At 48.0% G+C, this 15,594-nt stretch overlaps 1 protein-coding gene and 1 long non-coding RNA gene across 4 annotated transcripts in view; one reads left to right on the top strand and one right to left on the bottom strand.

Annotated features, from left to right (window-relative positions):
• Positions 1-1,428: 1,428 nt before the first annotated feature.
• On the bottom strand, positions 1,429-7,452 carry LOC142070625 (uncharacterized). The gene is made up of 2 exons (XR_012666537.1): positions 7,383-7,452; positions 1,429-1,979 (listed from the first exon to the last, which is right to left on the bottom strand). It is a non-coding gene; the product is annotated as an uncharacterized LOC142070625 (long non-coding RNA).
• The window catches only part of FAM3C (FAM3 metabolism regulating signaling molecule C), a 67,821-nt gene continuing 59,245 nt past the window's right edge, over positions 7,019-15,594 (top strand). For 2 of the 3 annotated variants that reach the window (XM_075124446.1, XM_048836193.2), the window contains exon 1: positions 7,019-7,167. The gene's annotated coding sequence lies outside the window, so the exon portion shown is untranslated. The remainder of the gene's footprint in view (positions 7,168-15,594) is intronic. The other variant, XM_048836192.2, reaches the window with a different exon arrangement.

Below are 15,594 nucleotides of genomic sequence, written 5' to 3'. Positions count from 1 at the left end.
TCACCCCACTAGGTTGGTCATGGCCCACCCCCGCCTCCCCGGGACTCCTGCCACATCCAACCCACCATGTTCCTTCCCCCCGCCCCCACCGGAACTCCTGCCCCATCCATCCCCCTCCCCTGTCCCCTGACTGCCCCCAGAACTGGGCAGGAGGGTCTTATGGGCCACCGTAGTGCGTGCCCACCCTGCCCCTTCGAGCCAGAGGGACCTGCCGGGGGGTGAGGTGGGGAGTCCTGGTGTTGCTAACCTGGGGCGGCTCCCAGGAAGGATCCAGCAGGTCCCTCTGGCTCCTAGGGGTGGGGTAGCATAGCTGGGGGGAGCAGGGGGAGCGGCCGCTTCCCCCACTGATCACTTCAAAAGTGGCGCCTTAGGCACCGACTCCGTGGATGCTCCAGGGCTGAAGCACCCATGGGGAAAATTTGGTGGGTGCAGAGCACCCACCGGCAGCTCCCCGCCCCGGCCCAGCCCCAGCTCACCTCTGCTCCACCTCCGCCTCCTCCCCTGAATGTGCCACCTCGCTCTGCTTCTCTGCTCCCTGCAAGCCTGGGAGGGCTGAAAAGCAAACAGCTGATTCACGGGAAGCCCTGGCAGGACAACTGGCTCTAAAAGGGCTTCTAAATTTAACAACCGGTTCTAGCAAACCGGTGCAAATTGGCTCCAGCTCACCACTGGACTTGGGCTATTTAATTGCAATGTAGACATTCCAGCTTGGGCTGAAGACTCAGCTCTAGGACCCTGTGACGGCAGAAGGTCCCAGAACTTGGGCTGCTGCCTGAGCCAGAACATCTACACCACAATTGAACAGCCCTGCAACACAAGGCAGCTGGCACAAGCCAACCACAGGTGTCTAATTATAGTGTAGGCATGCCCTATAAGACGAAGAGTCAAGCAAATAAGGGCTTTGATACTATGATGATTGGCACTCTAGAACTACAACAGGATAGTTAGGATCAGTGGTGCAAGTAGAAATCATTTCTTGACGGTACTGCACTCATGGGAGGGACACAAGGGAAGGCATGTGACCTCCCCATGTGACCCTCCATGTGACTCCGCCCCGCCCCCAGCCCCCACACTCTCCCCATCCCCTCCGACACCCCGCTTACCTGTCTAAAATTTTACAACTGCATCTGTTAAATAGATGCAGTTGTAAAATGATGCTCTGGGCCCCTGGTGCCACCTGTACTTCCAGCTGTCATTGAGGATCCAGCAGCACCCCAGATTGAAAACTTTAATGAAAGAAGGATAGGAAGGACAATCACCGCACTTTCCCTTAACACACTATCGGTGCCTCTCTTATGTCCAAACTAAGCTTCTGCCAGCTTGCCTTTATCTAAGTATTACTCTCCACCAGACACTAGGAAAGCAAAGATGCTGCACCATCTGGGTTTGATGGAAAAGAGGCATAGAACTGTGTGTGCCATCTACATCTTGATAGAACTACAGCCCAAATTGTTTTATTATTTTCCTCAGCATGACACACGGTGGGGCAATCAAAATCAGCCTGGCAGAACATGCATGAGAACTGTCTCTGGACAGATAAGCAATTGATCAAAATCACATTCTCTGATCTCTTGGGTCCAAATCCTTTTCCCATTAAAATCAAAAGGAGTTTTGCTATTGAGTTCAATGGGAACAGGCTTTGACATTTGGCGAGGAAAGAACAAAGATACTCAAGCAAGAGCTATGTCACTTATACCACAGGTATCAAAGGCTGCGGACTCATGTGAGAAAGTCAGCAGACATCTGATCTTTGTCCATTGGAAGGGAGAAAACAACAATCAATGAGGCTAGAACAGTCTCTGTACCATATCCAACTCATAAGTCCATAACAAAGGATCAAGGAAATATGAAGGCTCCAGATTACCTTAAGGTCCCAGTCCCTTGGTTAGAATGCTCCCCTTAGTATATGTCCATAGTCCAGAGGCTGGAGCAGGAAAGAGGCAAAATGTAGATATTTCCAGGCCAGGGCCTTTTAGCTTCTGCCAAGTGACAAGTAAAGGGAAATCTGTTCTCACTGTGAAAGATGGTGTTTGGAGTCACATGGGCAAGTTACATGTTCATCACCCTCACCCATATCCTAGTTAGAACGTTCACAAAAAGTCCATTAAGTGGAGACAGGCATTTTCCAGGGTCCATTGTGAGCTAAGTGTTCCTTAATGGACCATTCAACTTAACTTGTCCCTTCATATGCTGGCTAAATACCTTGTGGGTGTTACCACAGAAACAAACACAGCTAAAATTCATAACTTCAGATACTAAGATTAATATACATGCATAGAAATACATCCACATACATAGAAATAGAACAATACATCCACATACATAGAAATAGCATAATCATAAGTACCAGCTATTTCACCTACATGACTATTCCCAAAAGAGCTTCTGAAAAATCACACCACGTACGTGAGACCCTGTGTGCTAGCACCATGCCCCACTGGAGTTTTGTTATCTGTTATATAACAGAGATGGAGCCAGTGACATGACTCTGTTTAGCCTAAAAGGGTAAGGTTAATTTTCAGCTGTTCAGGTGTGACTGCACCTTTAGTCAGTGACGGCATACTGGGTGGCACACATTCAGGTTAATGGGCTTCAGCGTTCCTTTGCAGTTAACTTTTTAATGTTCATAAACCTCGTATGTGCTGAGGTGGTTTAAAGCATAACGATTGCAAATCTGTGAACCTCTGCCTCTTTGAGATGAATGTCATGGATAATTCAGACCAATGGAGAGAAACAGAATCAAAACCACTGTTTAAACTACTTCCGTTCCTCCCTCCCCCACACCCTCCCAGGACTCCTGACCAACTTAACAGCACAGTACATATGCTAACAAACTTTAAAAAGGTCTTTGTTTAAGTTTGTTAGCATATGTTAACATTGTTAATTTGTTAGAAATGTTAAAGCCATATAAAGAATGAATGCCCTTCCTAGCAGTGTTCTGTTCTTTTAAGGAGCAGAGCGCAGCCCCCACCCCTGGATGCAGGGGCTAGCCCCAAGTCTTTCTGGTACCCCATACCCACTAAAAATCTCTTGCCAGTACTGTGTACTGGAAAGTACCATCCTACTTGCACTACTGGTTAGGATAGAAAAGACAACCATCTAGGTTCTATTTCTGAATTTCCTACAAACTTCCTGTGTGTGACATTAGGAAAATCAGTTAAGGTTATTTTCAGGGATACAAAGCATCCTTAGCTCCCACTGTGGATGTTCAACAATTCTGAAAATCATGTCCTTAATATCTCTGTGTTCCAGTTATGCTGCCTCTAAAACAAATATAATAATACTTCCTATCACAAGTTGAGAATTTAAATAAACAGAAGTAAGGTTCCATTTTATGATTCTTGTAGCAACTGTAGAGTTACATGTGCACATAGCAAAATACAAATCTGACATAATACACAGCTATGATTTATTTATAGAGAGGATTCACTAAATTAACTGTCAATAGCTGGGGACAGCATTATTCCCTATGAAATAATAATTTTCTAATGTACTAGCCATAGTTTATAAGCAGCAGTACTCTCTAGTGGATGGTATATCAAACCTATTCAAGAGTATGTCACAAGGCCTAATACTAATACAGGAAAAAGAGATTCTTCTATAGCTCGTGTTGGGACCTACGTTTTGGAAGGACAGAACCAGAGTTCTATATTCCTATCTACAATCAGTGTCTTGAGTGGCAGCTGTGTGTGACACAGCAGAAATCCAGGACACCAAATGACCATGGAATGCAACATAGCAGCCACCAGGAATTAGGGTGACCAGATATCCCAATTTTATAGGGACAGTCCTGATTTTGGGGTGTTTTTCTTCTATAGGCTCCTCTTACCCCCCAGCCCAATCCCAATTTTTCACACTTGCTGTCTGATCACCTACCAGGAATACTTTGAGTGGCCATGACTCTGACAGAAAGCAGGAGAAACTCAGGTGCACAGGACTTCAACAGTGAATGTTGATCTTTGTCCATTGATTTAAATTGCCCACCCGAAAACAAAAATGAATGTGGAATTGCTGCATTGATTATTGTTGCAAGATCTCTGCTGCTGCAGGCAAGTCACTTCAGCCTAGCTGTGGGGGCCAAACCTGGTGGAAGGAAGCCTCCTGAGAGTGGCACTTGTGCGGGACATACCTGGAGAGATGACCCCCTGGGGAAGACCCTGGGGAGGGGGTGTCAGTTTGTGGGGGAGGGGCCCTAGGGCAGGAGTGTCGATGTGAAGGAAGGGATGTGGCTCATGCCCAGAGGAGGGGGTGTCAATGTGTGGGGGACAGGCCATGGGGTGGAGCTCTCATGGGGGCAAGGGGACATGGGGATGGACCCTGGAGTGCGGGTGTCGGTGTGGAGGAGAGGGGCCGTGGGGCAGGCCCTCAGGAGAATGTGTCACTGTGTGGGGACAGGGCTGTGGGACCGGCTCTGAGGCGGGTTTGTGTGGGGTGGGGCCATGGCATGAGACTCTTGTGGGGGAGGGGGTGGTGGAGCAGGGGTGTTGGTGTGCGGGGCTGAGGTCCTGAGGTGGGGGTGTTGGTGTGAGGGGGCAGGGCTCTGGGGCCAGTACCGGGTTTACAATGGCACCAATGGCGCCAGGCCCACACTTGGAAGGGGCCCGTGGGGGCCCACAAAAGGTTAATCTGGCCCTGGCCCCAGCCCAGCAATGCAGAGAGCCCGCTGAAATGTTCAGGAGCCCAGGGAGCGCAGGGCACGGGCATAACAGGGACTGGGTGTTGCGGGAGTTGTGGTTCACTGCATTCTGCCGGGTCCCTTGGACCTGCGCCGCTAGCTCCCAGACTGCCCTGCACCACGCTGCAAACCACCCCAGCTGAAGCGGGTGGCAGTGGAGTGAACCAAAAAAAAAATTATCCAAAGCAAGGGAATGGTTCAGGGAGAGGGTTCCTGGTGCTGGAGCGCTGATCCCGCTGCATCCCCTTACCCCATGTGGCATGGCGTGGGGGCTCCGGTCCTGGATCGGTCTCCTCCTGCCCCGAGCCTCCCTCGCTCTCCTGGAGTGGAGGGCCAGGGACGGCAGCAGTGCTGTGACTCCTGGTAGTCACCCTCCCAGACACCCTGATGCCTGGCTGCAGGCTCCTGGGCACCATCTCCACCGTGCAGGTTCACGCTGGGGGGAGGGGTGTGTGTCCTCCATCACCACCGGGGGCCAGCATGGAGAAGGCCGGTTGTCTGTTGCACCCAGGGGTAGGGGACAGTGACAACAGAGCTGGGCGGTGCTGGTTGCCACCCCCCCTGCCAGTGGGAATGCCCAGAAAGTTTCCCCCACACTCCATGGAGGGAAGAGGGTAGAGCACAGGTGGCGGGGGGGGGGGGAGGGGAAGTTGTGGGGCAATTCCAGGTGTAACAGGTGACTCTGTGTTAGTGGGTAGGAGAAGTGGGATGTGAAGGTAGGGATTGGGGGTGGCTAGAGGGAGGGGAAAATCTGGGGGTGGGTGGGTGGATGGGGGGGCAGCAGCTTGGAGCTTGAGAAGAGACCTTGTGTGAAGGTAGGGGTTAATTATGTGTATGGGGGGGGAGAGTAGGAGGGATGGCAGGGGACGAGCCCTTGTGTAAAGGTTGGGGTAGGGGTTTGAGGCTGGATTGTGGTAGCCTTGGTGATAAAGTGTGTGTTTATGTCTCAGTGGCCCTTTTTCCCTGCAAAAGATGGGCACCAGCAATTTTCCTCCCCACACTCCACTCCAGTAACTTTACTGTTTCACTTGAAGTCATGAGTGGGGCCCTACCAAATTCATGGTCCATTTTGGTCAATTTCACAGCCAGCGGATTTTATAATTGGTCAATTTAATGATTAAATTATTAAATTTAATGATTTAATTTAATGATTAAAAATATTTACATCTGAAATTTCACAGTGGTGTAACTTTGAAGGTTCCAACCCAAAATGGGATTGTATCGTCATAGCGGGGTCACAGGATTTCCACCCTCAGCATTGCTTTCAAAGCTGGGCTCAGAAGGGAGCAGCTGCTGAACTTCCTGCAGTTAGAGGAGGTTCCCAGAGGCAAAGATGGGTCCCATGCTATTGGGAGCAGCCCAACTGGGTGGTCCTGGCTGCTAGTCCCGGCCAGCGGAGCATTAATACAGGGCCCCTGGCCAATTTGGGGCCCCCCAGAAAAATGGGTGCCCCGAGCCCCGGAAGAAGCCCCAGGGGCAGAAGCCCTGATTCTCATCACCCCGAGCCCTAGCAGGAGCCATGGGGCTGGAAACCCCAAGCCCAGGTGCCCCAAGTGCGGGTGCCCCAAGCTCCGGCTGCAGCCACAGGGGTTGAAACCCCAAGCCTGGATGCCCCGAGTCCCAGCTGCAGGGCGGAAGCCCCGAGCCTGGGCACCCAGAGCCTCGGCTGGAGCCACAGGGGGCGGAAGCCCCAAGTCGGGATGCCCGGAGTCCTGATTGGAGTCATGGGAGACGGAAGCCGTGAGCCCTGGCAGGAGCTCCCAGAGGCAGGAGTCTTTGGGGGTGGAAGTAGGGCTGCCAACTGTCTAATCACACAAACCCAAACACCCTTGCCCTGCCCCACTCACTCCATTCCCCCCCCCCCCCCCCCACACACACACACACGTACGTGTTCACCAGGCTGGGGCAGGGGGTTAGGGTGTGGGCTCTGGACTGGGTGGGACCGAGAGGTTCGGAGTGTGGAAGGGGGCTCCGGGCTGAGTCTGGGGCAGGGGGCTGGGGTGCAGGAGGGGGTGGGGAAGCCCCAAGCCCAGGCACTCCGAGCCCTAGCTGGAGCCACAGGAGGCAGAAGCCCTGAGCCCAACGGGAGGGGGGGGGCTGAGCTCCGCAACAAGAGCAGCCATGCAGGGCAAGGGCAAGGGCAAGGGCAAGGGCAACTCCTCCCCCAGCCCAGCCCAGCCCAGCAGCTCGGAGCCCCCGGCTGGGGCGTGCCCAGCAGCCGGCAGGGCGGAGAGGTCTCCGGGATCGAAGGGAGGAGGGGGGGCGGGTTTGTGGGGGAGGGGCTGTCGGTGGGCGGGGGCGGGCCGCGGAGCAGACTCTGGCCCGAGTCCGCCAGCACTAGGGGGCGGGCGAGCTCTCCCCGCCTTTGCGTCTGTCGCGGCGGGGCCGCTCGGTTTCCTGCTCCTCCGCCGCCCTCTGGGCAGCTGCCGAGCCGGGTCGAGTCTGCAGCCGCCGCCGAGTGAGGAGGGGCCGGGCGGCCGGCCGGAGCGCAGGTAAGGGGCTCCCCGCGTCCCGGCCCGGGCTCGGGCCCACCAGGCTCAGAGACCCTGCGCAGCCCGCCCCCGCCTCGCCCGGCGTGTCCCCGGCCAGGTCGCCCCCTGAGCGCCCGCCCTCCTCCCAGCCGGCCTGTGCCCTCTGCTCCGCCCCGCGTGTGCCCTTTGCGCTCTAGCGGCGCCGAGCCTCGCCTGCCCCGCTGCCACGTTCCCACCTCCCGCTCGGCTTCCCTCGCTCGGACCGGCCGGAGCTCGGAGGTGCCCTGCACCGCTCTCCTCCTTCACCCGCAGAGTCTCACTTCCCCCTTCCTCACCCCCGGCCTACGCCCCTTGTTCCTCCCCTTTGGCTGCCTCCTGTGCCAGCAGAATAAACCACCCTCCAGCCCTGAGCCCTTTCCATGGGGTCTCAACGTCCCTGGCAGCTTTGCTCTTCTTCCCTTGCTCCACAGACTAGTTTCCTCCTTGGGGCTGCTGCTCCACCAATCTACGCTCCTAAAAGGGGGGAAATTGGGCTGTTCTGCACCCGGTCTCTGTATCTCCCCCCTGCTCCAATGTGGGGGAAAAAAGGGGGAAAAATGACTCTAAATGTAAGCAAAAAGGAGTACTTGTGGCACCTTTTCTCTTTGCGAATACAGACTAACAGGGCTGCTACTCTGAAACCCATAAATTTAAGTTTGCACAGGACCAAAGGAAGGAGTCGGGTGGAAATGAGAGTTTGTGTGCGGGCTCCAGGCCATTGAATCAGAGATGAAGTGTGTGGAGAGAGGTATTTCAGGTGTAGAGAGAGAGCTGGACACTTCCCAAACTAGTATTATGGATGCATTCCTCACAGAGAAGAGATAAAGTGTGCAGGTGTCTGATACCTTTTGACTGGGTATGCTTACAGTGATTTAGAACTTCAGTATTAATAGCTGTAAACGCAAATGGGCTTTTCTGGTTTTCACTGTTGTTTGCAATCAGCTGCTATTGATGCAAAACAACTTAAAATAGAATTAGCCCTTCCATTTCAGTTTTGAATTGTGTACCTTTGTTTCTCTCTTCACATCTTTATCCTATTATTTGTAGAAATGCATTCCTAACATTTTATCCTTGATACATAATAAGTAAGCATGATTTTTCTTTCCAGCTCAACTTTCCTCATATGTGACTTTGTAGCCTGATGCCAGTTCTGATGCCGTCAATCATCCAACAGTGAAAAGCTTTAGTTTCTCTAAAGACCTAGCCTAGTTTTATCAGTATAACTATAAAAAGAAAAGGAGAACTTGTGGCACCTTAGAGACTAACAAATTTATTTGAGCATAAGCTTTCATGAGCTACAGCTCACTTCATTGGATGCATCAGCTGTAGCTCATGAAGGCTTATGCTCAAATAAATTTGTTAGTCTCTAAGGTGCCACAAGTCCTCCTTTTCTTTTTGCAAATACAGACTAACATGGCTACTACTCTGAAACCAGTATAACTATGTCAATTAAGGGGCTGACTTTTTTTTATTTAAACCAGTGTGACTTTACTCTGGTTGTGACTTTACTCTGGTAAAAGCCCTACTGTGGAGACAGTTATACAAATATATCATACTAGCATAGTTATTCCTTTTCTTGTCTGGGAATAGCAAAGCCAGTGTAAAGTGCCATTATATTGATAGAACTGTGTTCATACTAAGGGGATTGTACTGTGTTAACTCTGTCAGTTTTCTAATATAGACAAATCCCTTATGTTGTGGGAGAAGGAGGAAATACTGCTGTAAAGAAGAAAAAGTAATTTTTTAAAATAGCATTTTATTAAATGTTCTTTAACTGATCATGGAAATCATCAATACAAAAGTTGTCTATGGATAACCTGACATTCAACAAAACACTAAAGCAGAGGTGGGCAAACTACGGCCCACGGGCCACATCTGGCCCACGGGACCCTCCTGCCCGGCCCCTGAGCTCCTGGCCCGGGAGGCTAGCTCCCGGCCCCTCCCCTGCTGTTCCTCCTCCCCCGCAGCCTCAGTGCACCATGCTGCCTGTGTAATGTATTAAACTGCTCTGCGTAGGAATGTGCTACTGGTAGCAGTTACGGAGATCAATTTACTACACTACACCAGCACAGTGCTCTGGGCTGCGCGGCCAGCCACCAGTGCTCTGTGCTGCGCAGTAAGGGGGCAGGGAACAGGGCAGTTTGATAGAGGGCAGAGGAGTTTGAGGTGGTGGGCGGGGGGTATGGATGGGGTCGGGGCAGTCAGAGGGCAGGGAACGGAGTGCTGGGGGTTGAATGGGGGCAGGGATCCCAGGGGGTCAGTCAGGAAGGAGGGGGCTTGAATGGGGCAGTCAGGGGCAGGGGTTCCAGGAGCGGTCAGGGGACAGGAGCGGGGTGTGTATGTGTGTGGATGGGGCAGGGGTCCTGGGGGGCCATCAGGGAACAGGGGGAGGGTTTGGATGGGGCTGTCAGGGGGCGAGAAGCAAGGGGGACAGATAGGGGGCAGGGGCACAGGCACAGCCTCCCCTAATCGGCCCTCCATACAATTTCCAAAACCCATTGTGGCCCTCCGGCCAAAAAGTTTGCCTGCCCCTGCACTAAAGACATTGCTGTAGGGACCAGTCCTGCATTGGCAGGGTAATGAGCTGAGGAACCAATTCTGCAGTTGGGTACATCCTCATGGATCTTATTGGAGGATCTGGGTCTAAATGACCTAGTACATCACTTTGATCTCCAGTTTTTCTACTTCTGTGATTGTGAAGTAGAAAGATTTATTATTATAGATTTATTATCTATATTTACCTATCTTTGCGCATCTGTCACTGTAGTAGCTACATGCAACTAGATAGTGTAAAGCCCTGTCTGCCCTGGATTCCATTTTTGCCTGAGCCACTAACTATCTATGGGACCTTGGTCTTTACTCCAGTTTTCCCACATGTGAAATTGGTATAATGATACTTACCTACTTTTGTAAAAGCCTTTGATAACTGATGAAAAGCATTATATAAATGTGAACAGTTATTTAATAATAATTACATAAAAATACATGAACCCATCTAAATGGCTCACACTAAAATTACTCGCTTGTCAAGGACTGAAAACACTGGATAACCAGATAATATTTTATATTAAGTTACAGAGTTCAATTTGTGCATTTGTGGTATAGAAATAATTCACTAAGGCCCTGATCTTGTGAACACTTGTGCATATGCTTAATTTTACTCACCGGGGTATTATTGAAATTAATGGGACTACTCACGTGAGTAAAATAAAGGATATGCATAAGTATTTAGTAGGGTTGAGGTCTAAAGGAGTAGGCACCTATACTGCAAATGCTTACTCACACTCTAGTGGTCCTTTTGATATCAGTAGGATTACTATTTGTGAGGAAGGTTTTTTTTTAGGTTTGTAGTTATTTTTATTTTTGTAATCATTCTACTACTAAACACTAAAGCATTTAACCTAATCCCCATACAACAGAATGTTAATAGTATTTAGTAGCTGTAGCAGTACTGGTAGTCCTAATGTGCTGGAATCAGAGTGCAATCAATAGCTGATAGTTGGATCAAGGTCAAAGTTTCTAGCAGTAAAGACTATATCCTATCCATCCAGCCTCTTCCTTTCAGATTCTAAATACCACAAATACACACATACCAGTTGCTTTTAACATATCACAGAAATTAAGTAAGACAGATGGGCTGGCATTTCTCACTAGTCAAGAGTATACCTGTGTGTGATAGCTAAATGTCAGAGGCTTGAGGGGAGGCTTCAGTGACACATAATTTTCTGTTAATTTCATGGCAAGTTACCACTCATTTAGTTAAGCATGGAGACACACTTGGAGGACTAGCTGCATCTCTGTCCTCTGTTTGAGTGTACCTCTTAAAGTGTTAGACCTTGTATCTTTACCTCACGGGGGTAGAATTCCATATTTCTCCCACATTTAGACCAGGTGTGGTACTACCCGTGTTTCAGGCATGTTTTCCCAGCCAAGTCCGACTGGATTCGGCACCTGTTCTTCTCTTTAGGAGTCTGACACCAAACAGCTGACTTAAACCAAAGTATTGTTTAATCTTAATAATAGGAATAAAGCACTTTGAGACATTTTTTTTAACAGTCCCTCTTAGTTAAAGCCGTACCATTCTGTGATTAGAAAAGGAGGACTTGTGGCACCTTAGAGACTAACCAATTTATTTGAGCATAAGCTTTCGTGAGCTACAGCTCACTTCATCGGATGCATTCCGATGAAGTGAGCTGTAGCTCACGAAAGCTTATGCTCAAATAAATTGGTTAGTCTCTAAGGTGCCACAAGTCCTCCTTTTCTTTTTGCGAATACAGACTAACACGGCTGCTACTTTGAAACCTGTCATTATGCATTCTGTGATTGTGGGCCAGATAGGCCTAGCTTCTTTAGACACCTCAGCAGACCCTGGATGTCAGCTTGAACAGCTCCCCAGCAGCAACAGGACTGGCCTCTGGACAAAGAGTCATTTTAACTGTTGATAGTGCAATTTATCTGCTGGCTACCAACATTGGGCCCATGTGGCAAAACAAGTTTTGTAAGGAGCCTGAAGATAAACTGATTATCACTACAAAAGGGTCGTCCCTCCCACCCCACCCCGCTGGTAATCGCTCACCTTTGTACAGTGTGTATGGTAACACCCATTGTTTAATGTTCTCTGTGTACATAAAATCTCCCTGTTGTATTTTCCGATGCATGCATCCGATGAAGTGAGCTGTAGCACACGAAAGCTTATGCTCAAATATATTTGTTAGTCTCTAAGGTGTCACAAGTACTCCTTTTCTTTTTGCGGATACAGACTAACACGGCTGCTACTCTGAAACCATACAGTAAAGACCCTAATAAGCAGGTAACTATATGGTATTCATGGAGCAGCTCCACATCTGGCACAGGTGGGACAGGGCATATAGGAGAGAACTTGATTTAGATGCATAAGTGGCAATATTTTAAGAAGAGAAGGATACTACAGCAAGAGTTTTGGAGTTTAATGATAAATATTTGTAAAATATTTTCTGAAATTTGTGTGTAGCAATCGTTCCAAATCCTTATTTTCCATTTTGTATATGGTAATAGGGCATAATACTTAGGATATTTTACTGCTTGTTAAGTGCTCATGATGGGTTTGGTAGTGTATAGTCACAAAAATATGTGGTTCATTGTCTAGATTATTTTAGTATATAAATCAGTCACAGTTAAGACACAAGTCACTGGCAGAGCCAGACAGGGGTGGGAGGGAAATGTTGATTTAGAATGTTGTATTTTAATTCAGTAGAATTTGTTAATTTAAATTCTGATTGTTTAATCCTTACACACACAATCCCATTAAACTCAAAGGGATGATTTATGTGAATAAGGGCTGCTGGACTGAGTCAAAATTTCAGTCAGATTTAATTTTCAAGATTTACATGTTCATACTGGGATTTAATTTTTTCATTATAAATAGGGTAGGAGGGGTTAGATTTTAGGGCTCAATCCTGTAATTTTTTCCCCCCATTTGTGTGCTTACTTTGCTGCATGATTTTGTGAAAGTCCCTTCACCTCTCTGTGCCTCAGTTTCACCATCAGTAAAATATGGGTCAGTATAATTGTGTAGTATTGTAAAGATCGTTGAGATATGTGTAGGAAAAGTGCTACAGTAGAACCTTACAGTTACAAACCCCAGAGTTACGAACTGAACGGTCAACCACACACCTCATTTGGAACCAGAAGTATGCAGTCACGCAGCATCAGAGACCGAAACCAAACAAAAAATACGATACAGTACTGTGTTAAACATAAACTACTAAAATGGAAATTAAAATTTTTTTTGACAAGGTAAGGAAACTGTTTCTATGCTTGTTTCATTTAAATTAAGATTGTTAAAAGCAGCATTTTTGTTCTGCATAGTAAAGCTTCAAAGCTATATTAAGTCAATGTTCAGTTGTAAACTTTTGAGAGAATAACCATAATACTTTATTCAGAGTTACAAACACTTCAGAGTTATGAACGACGTCCAGTCCAGAGGTATTTTTTAACTCTGAGGATCTACTGTATATAAGAACCACATATTAAGCTAAGTATTAAGAAAGAGCATATGTGCTTATTAGGTAAGGTGTGTTCTGCATAGGAACTGTATTTGATGTGAAATTAATTCCTCTCACAGCTCATATGATTAGGCCTGGCATGATGATCTATGTATGGGGGTAATTAAATTTGAGCATCGGTTTGTAGGCAGAACGTAACTCAGCGCAGCCCCTTTCAACTTGCAACTCCCACCCAGTGACTAGAATAGTGGTTACTGCCTCTCTGCACCCTCTTATTTGAGGGTTTTGGGCCACTGGAGCTGCTTAGGATTTTGTCCCCCTGCTTCAGGGACTGCAGCACACCTTCCCTCAAATAATGGCCTGTTCAGTGGTTGCATGGATACTCCTGTGAGTTCCTCAGCCTTGCAAGAGATCTAGATTTCCCCGTGTGACTAGTCTCTTTGTATTCCGCATGCATTTATGTGGATCATGTGTTTGCATCAGTTCTCCATGCAACGTGTGAATTTCATTCTTAAAAATTGTGGATCTAATTCTTACAATGTTGTCCTGATACCATTCACTGGGATTTGACCATTCTTCAGCAGCTTGGGGGAATAAATTGCTTGTTCTGCAGTAAATTTGGGCTTGATTCAATAGGAAGTATTTGTAATGACTTCTTTTATTTTTGTTGAGGTTTCTCTTTCATGGTATATTCATTTAGAATGGGCTGTAGTATCAAGCTAGCTACTAGGACCCAGTGCTTTATGGGGATGCTTATCATGACAAAGCTAGATATTTTCAGTGATACAAAAAACAAATACGTACATAATATGATTATAATACAGTGTATGCACGTTCTAGTCACGCTTTTTACCAGTGGGAATAGTGGGTTGGCAAGTAACTGCTTTCTGATTTTAATTAACGCATTTATTTTGTTCTTAGCTACTATGGAATGATTGAACATATGATTGCTATAATTTGCTATGTATACTTCAGAATATATGAAGTGGTGGTGTGCTTTTTTTTGTGAGCTTCAAATAGGTGGTAATTGCAGCTACACTTCAACTTCTAAATATATTTCTCATAGTATTAAAAATAAATAAAATCCTCCCTGTCTCAAGCTTCCTGGTACCTGGATTAGCCAAGTCACCCACTCTGCCAAGCTGCACTTGACTCATACCCTTGTAGCCACATCCACATTGGCACTGCAGGTAACTCGGGTTCACAGCTAATATTTCTGGGATGAATTCCACAGTTTTTAGCACCTGACTAACTCGAGTCCCTCTAGGAATTGTTTTATGTGCGGTGTGGAAGAAATTGTCTGTCCTTCCTGAGCACCTGTGCAGAAGTTTTCTTCAATCTCCAGCACTTTAAACTGAGGGATTTCCAGCTGTGCATACTTCTCACTTCTGTCCATTCCCGCTGGTGCTAAGTCATGGATCCAGCACCAGTGGATGAACTGTTCCTGCTTTTGGCTGTGCTGTTATTGGAACAGGATGCGGATTGAAGGTATGGGGCATGGTTGACGTCATTTCAGCAGTGGTTGGTGACCCTCAGGAGGCATCAGCAGGTCTTTAGATAATCATGCTGGCTGGATGCTGTTATGGCACAGTGGAGACAGCTGATGCATGCTGTAATTGCTGTAGATTCCCCCTGTGAAGACCAGTACATCTGGTGCAGGACCATAAACGCAGAGCGGGACTACATTGTCATGCAGACCTGGGATGACCACCAGTGGCTCCAGAAGGTCTGTGTGAGGACGGCCACTTTCATGGAGATCTGTTAGGAGGTTGGCCCAATCTTCCAGCACCAGAGTATCCAAAATAAGGGTGGCTGGTACCAGTCCAGAAGTGGCGTGTTAGTACCATCTGGAAGTTGGCTACCCCTAGCTGCTATAGATCTATAGCTAACCAGTTTGGTGTTGGCAAGTTGACAGTTAGTGGTGTGGTAGTGGTGATTTGTGAGGCAGTTATTGCTGTTGATTACCTATGGGTGATGGACATAGCTATTGTGCCTGAAGTAATAGCTGGCTTTGAGAGAATGGGGTTCCTGAACGGTGCTGGGATCATTGATGGTGCATGTGTGCCCATGGTTTGCTCACCACAAGGAACACATAAATATGTTAACTGTAAAGGATATTACTTGATTGTTATTCAGGTATTGACCTGTCAGGGTTCCCTCCCCACTCTGAACTCTGGGGTACAGATGAGGGGACCCGCATGAAAGACCCCCCTAAGATTATTTCTACCAGCTTAGGTTAAAACTTCCCCAAGGCACAAATCCCTTCTTGTCCTTGGACGGTATTCGCTGCCACCACCAAGTGAGCTAGACAAATATTCAAGGAAAAGAACCACTTGGAGTTCCTGTTCCCCAAAATATTCTCCCCAAGCCCCTTCATCCACCTTCCCTGGGGAGGCTTGAGCATAATGTCCTCACCAATTGGTAC

The sequence above is a fragment of the Caretta caretta genome, chromosome 1 (genome assembly GCF_965140235.1).
Source record: "Caretta caretta isolate rCarCar2 chromosome 1, rCarCar1.hap1, whole genome shotgun sequence".
Classification (NCBI taxonomy): domain Eukaryota; kingdom Metazoa; phylum Chordata; order Testudines; family Cheloniidae; genus Caretta; species Caretta caretta.
Note: the sequence above shows the minus strand (reverse complement) of the source record. Positions and strands in the feature narration are given on the sequence as shown.